Here is a 12,139-nt window from a genome sequence, read left to right as displayed (position 1 = left end):
AGCCGTGAACAGAGACTTCCTTTTGACGTCTTCTCTGCTCACACCAGGCTCTTCTGGCCGTTGCTGTGGCCCTGATGGGGCGCATGTCCCACGGACAGCCACGGTCATCAGTGTAAAGTTCCCCAAGACCAGTGGGTCTGCATTGCTACAGAGCTGGGCACTTGCTTCCTCCTGTCTTGCTGGCTTTTGCAGGTTCACACGGGAAATGCAGGGTCTGGGGGCAGGGACCCTGGTTTTGGTCACGGTAGAAGATCGGGACTTGAGGAGCTAAGCTCAGGCTGCTGGAACGGGACCAGGTTGTTGCTGCTGGACGTGGACCCCAGCAACGGGCGAGGAGTGACCCTGGATTCCGTGGCTCCCCCCCCGCCCCCTCCCTGCCTGGAGCCCCGCACACCAGGCTTGATTCCAGCAAGCACGTGCGCCCGTGCTCTGTGAATCCCAGACCTGCAGCAGAGGGGAGAGAGGCCGCCGTCACGAGGGGCCTGGGACAAGGCGGCCCTGGAGTGATGGTCAGTGACGGTCTAACTATGACAGAGAAGCCAGGTGACAGCGGAATCTACACTCGATGCCAACTGGAGTAAAAAGAACGTTGCAGGGAAGCTCACACTTCACAAGGGAGGGAATTGGCATAAAGTATCTTGCACTGGAACAGTGTTTTATGAAGAAAGGTGGTGCAGTTGGGGTCAAAGTAAAATATCAGAATAAACACATGATCTGAGAAGAAGGAACGTATCTGATTTGGTTTACACCGGAGATGCCTTGCATGAGTCCTCACTCAAGACAAGCCACGTGGGCCCGGATCTCAGACGTGAGCCTCTCCTCTGGCGTCCCCTAAAGCCACCAGGCTCCCGAGAGTGTGCCTAGAATAGCATGTTGTCCCAGAAGGGAAGAGGCCTCCAGGGGACTGGGGTGGAGAGCAGGCGTCCAGCTGGAGAGGGCTGCCTCCAGCAGGTGGCCAACGTGACACTACAGGGAAAACAGCCGGGCCACATGGAGCCATGCAGAGTCACCCACCCCCAATGGCACCAGAAGGAGCAAGGGGTCATGACGAGGGGTTTCGGGGACGTTCTCCTGGGATGTTGTGGACCCGGCAGCACAAATGTGGCTCAGAATGTTGCAAACCTGTCAGGTCAAATGGGTGGTGAGAGGACTAAGGAGGAAACAGGACTCTGGGTGGGGTCGGCCCAGGCGATAGGCACGCACAGCCCTGGGGGCGTCGGGGGCGTGGTTGTCCCCACAGGAGCCCAGGGCCGTCCTGTCTCGGCTTGATCTCTCACCTCTACCCTGAATTCCCATCAGACCCGAGACTGACCAGAAGCCCGCAAAGGTCCTCGGTTACAGGGGACGCCACCAGCCGCCGCTGGTCGGCAAGACCCCAGCCGGATGGAGCCCAGATACAGAGCATCACGACCTCAGTCTCCCCGCCTGGGGAGACTTTTGCAATCATAGGGGGTTGATATTTTAATTGTTAAAAGCATTTGAAGTAGTAAACTTGTGATTTTAAGAAAATACTTGGGGTTAGCTAATAGATTTTAATCGTGTTTAAATGTTTAAGGCAGAACTTTTGGTGATGTCTGGAGACATTTCCTATTGTTACAACCCGGAGTGTTACTGGCATCTAAGGGTGGAGGCTGGGGATGCTGCTGAACATCCCATGACAGACAAATGGCCCCCGATGGACAGACACCCCCCCCCCGCAGACTGTCACCCACCCAAAACTATAGTACTGTGTTTGAAAACCTCCAGTTTAAGGAATCAGCTTTACTAAACCAAGCAGATTACAAATATGGTTTAATTAGGAATATTGTGTGAGATTTCTAAGTTTTCCTTATAAGGTGTTTGAAGTACCCAAGAAAATCAGATATGTCAAACTTGTGATGGTCTGGAATGTAGCATCTGGAGAAATGTACTCAGTCAACTGCGATAGAACACTTATTTGAACTTTATCTTCAAAATGTAGAGCTAAGTGTTACCCAGAGAAAAAGAGCACTTTTAATCCTAATGTGAAATTACTATATTTATAAATAAAATGTGTAAGTCACACTTACAAGTTTAAGAAAATTGTTTTAAAAGTCACACTCTTGGGGCGCCTGACCGGCTCAGTGAGGACAGCACGGGACTCTTGATCTCAGGGTTGCGAGTTCAAGACCCACGTTGGGCCTGGAGATTACTTCAATAAATAAAACCTTTAAAAAAAATGGACACAAAAATGAATTAATTAAAAAATAGAAGTCACACCGTTGATGAGTTAAGTGTCTGCTAAATAAACAAGATGCCCTGTGAGAGAACCAAGGAGGCAGCTTCAGGTCACCAAAGCCCTCACAGAGCCTGTGACAGCTATCACCACTGAGCATACAGCAGGTGACCGATGGAGGTCACCCCTTGACTCTCAGTCCCTGTAGGGTGCCTGAGGGGGCAGCAGCCCCTACAAGGGCTGGGACAGTGACAGGCCCAGAGGCGCCAGGAAGATATCCTGGGACCACCCACCCCACTGAAGATGGGGACTCCAGCCTAGACGTGGCTTGAACCCCAAACCAGGTGTCACTGTCCTGATTTCAGGGTTAAGGGCAGTAAGGCCACTGACCTCATCTAAAGTCACCCAGCCAGTGGGAAGCAGCCAGCTCACAGAAGCACATCTGGCATCATTCCTGAATTCCTTCCTGGTACCAGTCTATGTAGGGTGGGGAATCAAAGGTCAACCGCTCTGGCTCTCTTGGACACAATCTCCTTGAATGTGACAGTCCCCTGTGACACCTGTAATGTCCTTCCTGCTAAGATATTCTCTTCTCTGTTGATTTTAACCACAGCAGCCGGGAGGGGAGGTCCAGATGGCCAAGCGCTGAAGGCAGCCTGTGGCCGACAACCGCGAGAGCGTGAGGCCCTTGTCTGCCATCTCTCAAGCATCTGAATCCTGCCAAGAGCCCGAGGAGCTGCCAGAGGAGAGCCCAGCCCTCGACGGCAGCCCCGCAGATGGCCCAGCTGAGCCGGGACCAGATTCCTGACCCACAGACCCTATAAGACAATGACACGGCTTTTTCAGCCTACGTTTGTGACTTGGTGAGGCAGCCATCGATAGCTAGCCCAGCACGTAGAGCAATCACGCCCTTCCTGAATTCCAAAAGCGTTTTGTCCATCACTGGGCCAAACAACTGACACTTCACAAAGACAGTATTTTGAAAGATACTCATGGGAACATCTAACTTTATAAATGTTTAATACAATCTCAGGACTTCAGCCATTTTGGCTAAACAATGACTTCCTAAGCACCTGTGATATGCCCGGGATTGAGTCTACCACTGGGGGATATGGCTAAGACGCACCGCTTTCCCTCTAGGGGTGTGTGCTCTAGAGAAGTGTGCGTACGCGTGTGCATGTATGTGCGTGGGCATCTGTGTGTTTGTGTGCATGAGCGTATGTGGTGAGTGGGTATGGTACGATTGCGTGTGTGTGAATGAGTGCCGTTGTGTGGACGTGTGAGTGGCCGTGTGTGAGAGGTGATACATGCACGTGAAAGTACGTGGGCGTGTGGGGGAGGAGGAAGCCAGGACAGGGCGGGATTGGCTCTGAGGGGTGTGTGTTAAGTGGCTCGCTGTCGCCAGGTCAGGCATGGTTCTGTCAGGCTGCAGGGAGAGTTTTGTGGAGACCACGGGCAGGCAATGGGAGAGGCGATTAGTGGGAAATAGTGTGTGTCTGGAGGGCAGTCACAGCAAAGCTCTGAGTGACCTGTTGTCTCCTTGCCAGACAACAGCAGCTATAAGGATCAGGGAACGGGGTCCAGATTTGGGGGAGGTGGTGGGGTATCAGTTCCCAGATAAGGATCGCAAAATCCGGGATGGACTCAGTCTTCGCTTCAAATCTCAGATTCTTGGTTGGACAAATAGGACTCAAAGGGTCCTCCTGCTGACTGAGACAATATGGCAGATATAAGAAATGCCCAATTCAGACGTCACAGGGCAACACGAGGTTGACCCCAAACACCTCACTGGGAAATTGACAGCAAGATGCAGTCCTGCTTCCCCCTTCCATGAGGATGTTTCCAAACAGGAGGCCTGGCCTCTAGAGGACCCAGTGGTGGTACTTACCAGAGGGTTAAAAATGCAGAACCGGAAGCTAAGAGCACAGGCATTGAAATCAGAAAGACCTGGGTTTGCATCCCAGCCCTGCTATAGGATGGCTTTTCTTTCACTTTCTCATACATAAAATTAAAAATCTACCTCAAAGGAATCGATGGTTTGGTGAGACATACGCATAACTACCCTTATGCAGAGCCAGACTCACAGTTAGCTCGGCGGCAGCTGTCACTAGCATGGTCCCTGTAGCCCCTTCCCAGAGCCCTGGTACCACCCCAGGCATCTCCACATCAGGCCGGTCAAGGCTTTGTTCCTCTTTGGGCCGGTGTGAGCCAGAGAGGAGTAGAGCTCATGAGAGCTCTAAGAGGAAAGACGGGTGCTTCAGGGAGTTCATGAGAGCTGCATGAGACAGGAGGTCAGGGAGAAAGACTGTGGGTGCTGTGGCCAGACCAAGCTGCCCTTCATCCCAGCTCCATCACCTCACAGCTGTGCAACCAGCCAGCAAGGTGCCTAACTTACCTGGGACTCAGTCCTCAAACGGTGAGATTGTGACAATAGCACTTTGAGAAAGATCACATAGGACAGTGTGGCATCAATCCCACTCCCCACCTACTACTGATACACTTGTGGGTAAGTCACATGGCCTATCTGAACTCAAGTGCCAGCATCTAAAATGGAAACAACATACAAAATCTTTGCCATGGAGTTGTGGGAGGATTGAATAACATTGTGCATGTGATGTTCTTAACACAGAACCTGACCTATAAAGTAGTTTTTTTAAGTTTATTTATTTATCCTGAGAGAGAGGGAGAGCTCACACAAGTGGGGGAGGGGCAGAGACAGAAAGGAAGAGAGAGAATCCAAAGCAGGCTCTGCACTGTCAGTGCAGAGCCCAATGTGGGGCTTGAACTCATGAACTGTGAAATCATGACCTGAGCTGAAATCAAGAGTCAGACGCTCAACTGACTGAGGCACCCAGGCGCTCCCCAAAGAACTTAATTTACATCCTCAAAACTCTTAGCCTTTATGATGATAATAATGTGATGATGGTGGTGGTGATGGTGATGATGGTGGTGATGATGGTAGTGATGATGAAGATGATGATGACAATGATTCATGGTCATGATCATGGTTATGGTGATGGTGATGGTGATGGTGATGATGGGGGTGATGGTGATGATGATGATGGTGGTGATGATGATGGTGTTGATGGTGATGATGGTGAGAATGGTGGCGATGATGATGGTGATGATGGTGGTGATGGTGGTGATGGTGGTGATGATGGTGATGATGGTGGTGATGATGACGGTGATGGTGATGATGGTGGTGATGGTGATGGTGATGATGGTGACGGTGATGATGATGATGGTGATGATGACACCTAAACCCTTCTTTTTTGTTGTTATTTTTTCAACTTAAACTCTTTTCGTTGGTCTCCCTTGCCAACTCCTTTCTTAAATCCTTCCTCTGTTATGCCCAGTACCAAGAGCTGGTGATACTCTGGAACCCTCACATCTTATGGGCAATCCTCTAGTGCCCCTGTGTGCCTGCCCCCCAAGTAAAGTCAGGTGTGTTTGTTTGTCCCAAACCACTCTATGCCTGTTGTAACTATGTAAGTTTCTTATTATGTGTGACGCACAGGAGGTACTAAATATTTTTTAATTAGCAATTTTCACAAAACATTGCTATATGACCATAAAAAGAAAAAAGAAATGTTCCTATGAGAGCTAATATGGATGCATTTAGAATACCTTTTAAAAGTGTGTAGGGGCGGGGCGCCTGGGTGGCTCAGTCGGCTGAGCCTCCAACTTCGGCTCAGGTCATGATTTCACAGTCTGTAAGTTCGAGCCCCACATCGGGCTCTGTGCTGACAGCTCGGAGCCTGGAGCGTGCTTCAGATTCTGTGTCTCCCTCTCTCTCTGACCCTCCCCCATTCATGCTCTGTCTCTCTCTCTGTCTCAAAAAACATTAAAAAATTAAAAAAAAAAAAAAAGTGTGTAGGGACACCTGGGTGGCTTAGTCAGTTGAGCGTCCGACTTCAGCTCAGGTCACGATTTCACAGCTCTTGGGTTTGAGCCCCGCATCGAATTCTGTGCTGACAGCTCAGAGCCTGGAGCCTGCTTCATATTCTGTGTCTCCCTCTCTTTCTGCCCCTCTCCCACTCACACTCTGTTTCTCTCTCTCTCAAAAATAAATAAACATTTAAAAAAATTTTAATTTTTTAATAAAAGCGAGTGTGTAAAAAACTGTCAGGTCAGGTGTAGAGGGGCATCCATAAGCAGTGGGATTCTGGCCCCAGGCTGTTCCACAAGCATCCTGTGTCCTCAGTCCGCTTTAATAACACAGAAGCTGGAGCCCTAGCCGAGGCGTGGCTGAAGTGGTCTGTGCGTGGAAAACCATGTGAGGCTCCAATAACAACAGAAGAAGTACTGCCCTGTCTTAAAGCTTTGCAAATAAGCTTTTATGTTTTCAGAGAAACGGCTAGACGATGTGTGTGGAGTTTCCTTAAAACTTAAACTGACCCGTTAAGCCAGAGACCACCTGGAGACCCCCTCATCGTGTTGGAGAAGTGGCTTTCCCCCCCTTCCCTCCTCACACCCCCGCCCCTGCAGAGAAGCGGCTCCCCACCTTCCCCGTGTTGACTGATGAGAATGGAATCCCAGCCGCTGCGGGTGACCGGGCCTCACTAGAGGCCACCCCGGGGTCTCTCTGGGGCTTCAGCCAGTGACGCGGACCCAAGGGCAAGAGCAATCTCCTGACCCCAACACCTTGCTGGGTGAATGCCCGCGTCCTGGGAGCGCTCTTAGGCCGCGTGTCCAGGGCACTTCCTCTTTGCTGAGTCTCTGGAAAGTGCTCTCTTCCTCCTTCCCAGGCAGCCTTTGCTGGGAACGGGCACTGCAGGAGAGGGGCGGCCGCCTGACCGATGACCCTTGGTAACAGATTAAACAACTGTGTAAAAACTAGCCGTAAAACAAACTTCCTGGGCTCGGGCTGAACCTCCCCTCCTTCGCCTCTCCCTCCCTCCCCCCGCCGCACCCCCACCACATGGCTGCCCACGATGGGCCCGCTCAGCCGGCCCGGCCGCCGCTTCCCTGCCACGGCCACTGGGCCGAGAGCACTTTCCGGCAGCAGTGTGTGGAGGCCCGTGGGGGCCCTGGGGTTCCATCACCTCCCCAGACCCGCGTGTCTGACCTCGCGGGCCGGACCCCCGCCCCTCCCTTGCAGGGCTCGTCTGAGAGATGCTGGGGCGTGTCCCGGCAGCGCTGGCATGCGACTGCGGGGCCGGGTGCCAGCTGTCACTGCCAGCCACCGTGCAGGGTTGTGCTTCGGGGTCCCTTTCGGCAGCTCCCACGGAGGCTTTTGGGTGCCCAGCTGGGAAGCCCGTGGTGCTGCTTCCTGCCCTATGCTCAAGGGCTGCCAGGGACCCTGCTAAGTACTTCACGCGGATTCCCCAGCTGGACTCCCAATCTGGGCCTCACAGGGAAACGTGTGCCTTGTTTTGCCGTGGTCCGAGCGAGGCCAGGAAATGTAAACGTGGGATCTGCCCAGCTTCAGTCACATCTGTCACCATGAAACAGGGATTTACAAAAGTCCCGTCTTTTGGATTTATTTGTGCTTTTATTGGCTCGTTTTCATTTGAGGTATAACTGACATATAACAGGTTAATGTCAGGGGTACAGCGTATGAGTCAACACTAGTACCTACTGAGAAACGGCCACCGCACCCGGTCTGGTTGGCATGAACGCCCACCTTTAAGCCGTGATGAATTCCCCTCTGGTCTTAGCTTCCCAGACTCACAGGCCCGGGTCTGCAGACTTGCAGTCCGACGGCACATCGGCATCCGTCAGCAACGAGCGGGCCTCCCGGCCTTCCAGGTGTTCCCCCTTCCCTTTGGTTTCGAGGGAGCATTCCCAGGAGAGGGAGTCTTTCACGGTTCCGTACACTCGACCCTGCAGGGGGAAGTCCTGGCTGGAGGACCCAGGATCCAGGAAATCAGATGCTCTCCTCCGAGAGCTCTGCCCCGACCTCGCGGTGGGAGCCTCTTCCCGGGGTCTGGAGGAAGTGCAGGCCGTTGGGGCCAACTTGTCCCTTCAGTTTCCCACCTGACAGTTCCCCTACTTGAAACTCGCACGACCACGGAGATCGCGCCCCACGTCGTGCTCTGTCTGTAGAGCACGTGTGCAAGTGCAGGCCGAGAGTGCCTTTCTTTGCACACTCATGCCCTGAACGCACGTTCACTAAATGCCCAAATGCATGTGACACACGGTGCTCCCATGATGAGAGCAGGTCCTCCCACACCAGGAGCCCCTGTGTTAATGAGTACACCTCCCGCGTGTGAGGCACGGAGCTGGGCCTTTGGGGATGAGGAAGAGAAGGTCCTGCCCGGCACCTGCTTGGGACACAAAGACCACGTGACCTGCAACCAGCCAGCCGCCACTTACCACAAGTCTGGTTCACAACGTTCACTGCTGGACACACCTGAGCACAGGTGCACACTCCCAAACACCACACGGAGGCCGGCTGGCTCAAAGTCACGAGTACGTGGCGGCAAACCCTCGCACGTGGCATTCACCGTCAGGGGTCATGAGGAACGCTCAGGTGATTGGTGGAGGTCTTCTGTGTCCGTCCGCACAGGTGGCCTCCCGTGGGCCAGAACGAGGGTTTTTGATGAAAGTTCTGGTAACAAAAGCTGGAAACAGAGTAACTGATAGGAAACGAGTAAAGAAGTTTCCTTCAATCCATGCTGGGCTAAGTTCTTACCGGAAGGATCCACTTCCAGGTCTGCCCACATGTTGTGACATTCTTCTTTGACCTCATGTCAAAGAGGTTCCTTTTCTGCATCTTATGCACCAAGAAAGATACAAATGATGTTTCGAAGTATTTTGCTGGCACTTAATCTCATCTTCATAACTGGGGAATTCCAACGGCAAGAACAAGAATGTTGGCCTGGTATTCAGTGTTTAATTCCCAAAGCCAAACTTACAATGAAAAAATCCCAAGGTCATTCTCCTCCTAACCCTGAAATGATGCAATTCAGTTCAAAACAGCCAACACTGGGCTTGCCTGCCTTCCAGAAGCCGTTGCTACAGGAGGAAGAGGGTGAGAACGGAGGTCTCGAGACGACAAGCCTAGAGTTTAGCAGGAGGAGAGAAAGGGGGTGCACCCCCACAGACACACCCCCACACTGGCAGGCTGTGATGGCCGAGGAAGCAGCCACGTGGGGTCGTGTGGAGAAACAGCAGCCACGGTTCTGTGTCCACGGACCTTTGCGCCCTTTGTGCCCTTCCAAAGGCAGAGCCAGTTGGCCAACAGGTGTTGAGGAAAACGTCTAGTGCTGTTACCAACATACCACTTGGGACTCCAGATTACACCTAGGTACACAATCCCTGAACACGTCCGTACATCGTACACCGGAAATACGTATTCTACACCTGTGATGCGCCAAGCATTACACAGAAGAAACGAAAATAGCCTGTGTCCCTTGGAGGTTTTTTCCTAAGGTGGAGGGGTGCTCCAGCCACGGAGGACGCTACTTATAGATCACAGCACCCCACACGCACGCGTGCACATGTGCACATACATGCACACACATGCACTTGACTGTGCAGGCACACGCACACACACCTGCACACACTTGCACCTGCGCATCCACCTACACGTGCACACATGCCTACGTGTGCACACACACGTCTGCACACACATGCACACGCACATACACCTGCACGTGCACACACATGCCTGCACACCCACACACACCTGCACTGACCTCTCGCTCTCCAGGCTTCACCCACACACCCGCTGGCATCCAGAACCTTCTCCAGCCCTCAACATTTCTCCAGCTGTCGAGGCCACTTTCTCTCCAGGTCTCAGAGTGAGCGTGATCTCTGAGATGCCAACGTGTTGCTAGACCCCCTTCTGCCTCCGACGGCTCCTGGTACAGTGCGTCATCACCATGACTCACAGCTGTAACTGCGTCTGCCTCCCTGTCCCTCCCTCTGGGCCACCTGTAAAGGACATGTCTGCGTCCACTGAGCCCACGGCTCATTTCTCAGTGCTTGTTCCGGTGGAATGTCCAGGAAACACAGGCATGAGTGTCTGGGCCATCACTCTGACACCTGCTGGTGGGGTGACAGGAGCTAGCGATCATCAAGGGTCAGACTCTGACCACAGAATCTTCCAGAACCCTCCCAACAGCCTGGTCAAGTAGACGCCGCCCCATGGGACCAGCGGGTTTAGTCACACAGAGGGCACACCGCAGTGGGTTTCCCGCAGAAGCCCACGGCATTTGCACCGTGACAGTCATGCCCTCCTGCCAAACAGCCGGGCCTCCTGCCCTCCTGCCTCGCACGCTGGAGGGGATGCAAGAGACGCGTGCGGAACCACCTCACACACGGCAGATTGCGAGCAGTTATCACCGGGCACCGGACGTCTATTCTGCAAAAATGTGTTCAGGCTCGCAGCTCCGCACTGCCTCGTATCAACCTGAGTCTGAGCCCCACATGGCAATGTGACCTCAGGATTTTACCTGTGGGAGTGCGTGGCAGGGTGCGCTCAGGCCTGCCAGCCACTGACACCTGTCTCTCCTGCCCTGACCCACAAGCCAGGACCACCTGCTGGCTCAGGAAGGAGAGGTTTGCATGTCATCCACATCTCAGGAGTGCACACACACATACGCATGCACACATGTGCACTCACGCATGAGCACACATGCACAAGTACGCACACGTGTACATGCACATACGCATGCATACATACACAGTGCACACACGAGCGCACATGCGCACATGCACACACGCACACATGTACTCACACACATACACACGTGCACGCGCATGCACACTGAACACACGTGTGCGCACACATGCACATGCATGCACATGTGTGTGCACATGCACATGTACACAGTGGGTGCACACGCATGCACACGAGCACACATGCGTACATGTCACGTGTGTACACATACGTGCCTTGCGCGCACACGTATATGCACACACGTCTGCGCACGTTCACAGGCGCTCACGTGCACACACACATATATATGCACACACGCGCACACATACACGCGCACACATGCACACGTGTACACATGCACACGTGCACGCGCACATATGCACATGCGCACCTGCACACATATGCACACGTTTACACACATGCACACGCATGTGCACGTGCACACTCACACACATGGGCATGGATGCACACATGCACACACATACTGTGCATGCACACACGCACATATGCAGACACATGTGTACACGTATGCGCACACGTGTACACGTGTGCACACATGCTCACTCACACAGATGCGCACACCTACAGCCCCCCTCCATCCCCTCTTGCTCGGTATCGGCTGTTGATCTTTCCCTTTTTATCTTGTTTCAAAGACTGATCTTGACCACAGCTTTCTAGATCTGGAGCCTCAAGGACACGACCCGGCTTGTTGAGACAAGCAGCGTGTGTTACGTGGGGCAGGGTGGCGATGACCCCGTGTGACCAGCCCGTGAAGCGCGAGCTATCTCAGGGGGAGCGGACACCGTTCATGTCATTCACTGCCATCTGTCGAGGGAGATGGGCTTTAACTCCAAGGTTTTATGCCTTTTCGTTTCATGTTTTTTGAAAATTTTTCTTTCCTGTTCATTCTGAAAAGTAGTCGAGAGGAGGTGGCTGTCATGAGTTAAGCACTGGTCCCTATTATAATTTCAAGAAGGCTACACCCTGAGCTTCTAAAAGGGATAATGGACAAGGGGGAAGTTGCCAATTCCTGGACTTCCTGCATCTTGTAAAGTCTTGTTATGACTCACAGGCCCAACAATGTCAGGCAAACCCATTATCTTTCAGCTTTTGCTTTTTATCTGCGGTCCCCGCTTTGTAGGGGGCACGCGGCTTTATCTTGACTTCACAGGGGCTGACCTTGCTGACTCCTGGGGAACAGACCGTGGCCGCGCTCCAAACTCGGCATAAATGCTCACATGCGCGGCGGGAGGAGAATACGGCAGTGCGGGGATTTCAGGACGGGCGCGACTTTGTCGGCCTCCGCGCCCAGCGCTAGGCTGCGGAAAGCTCATGAC

The sequence above is a fragment of the Felis catus genome, chromosome B2 (assembly GCF_018350175.1).
Source record: "Felis catus isolate Fca126 chromosome B2, F.catus_Fca126_mat1.0, whole genome shotgun sequence".
In the NCBI taxonomy this organism is placed as follows: domain Eukaryota; kingdom Metazoa; phylum Chordata; class Mammalia; order Carnivora; family Felidae; genus Felis; species Felis catus.
Note: the sequence above shows the minus strand (reverse complement) of the source record.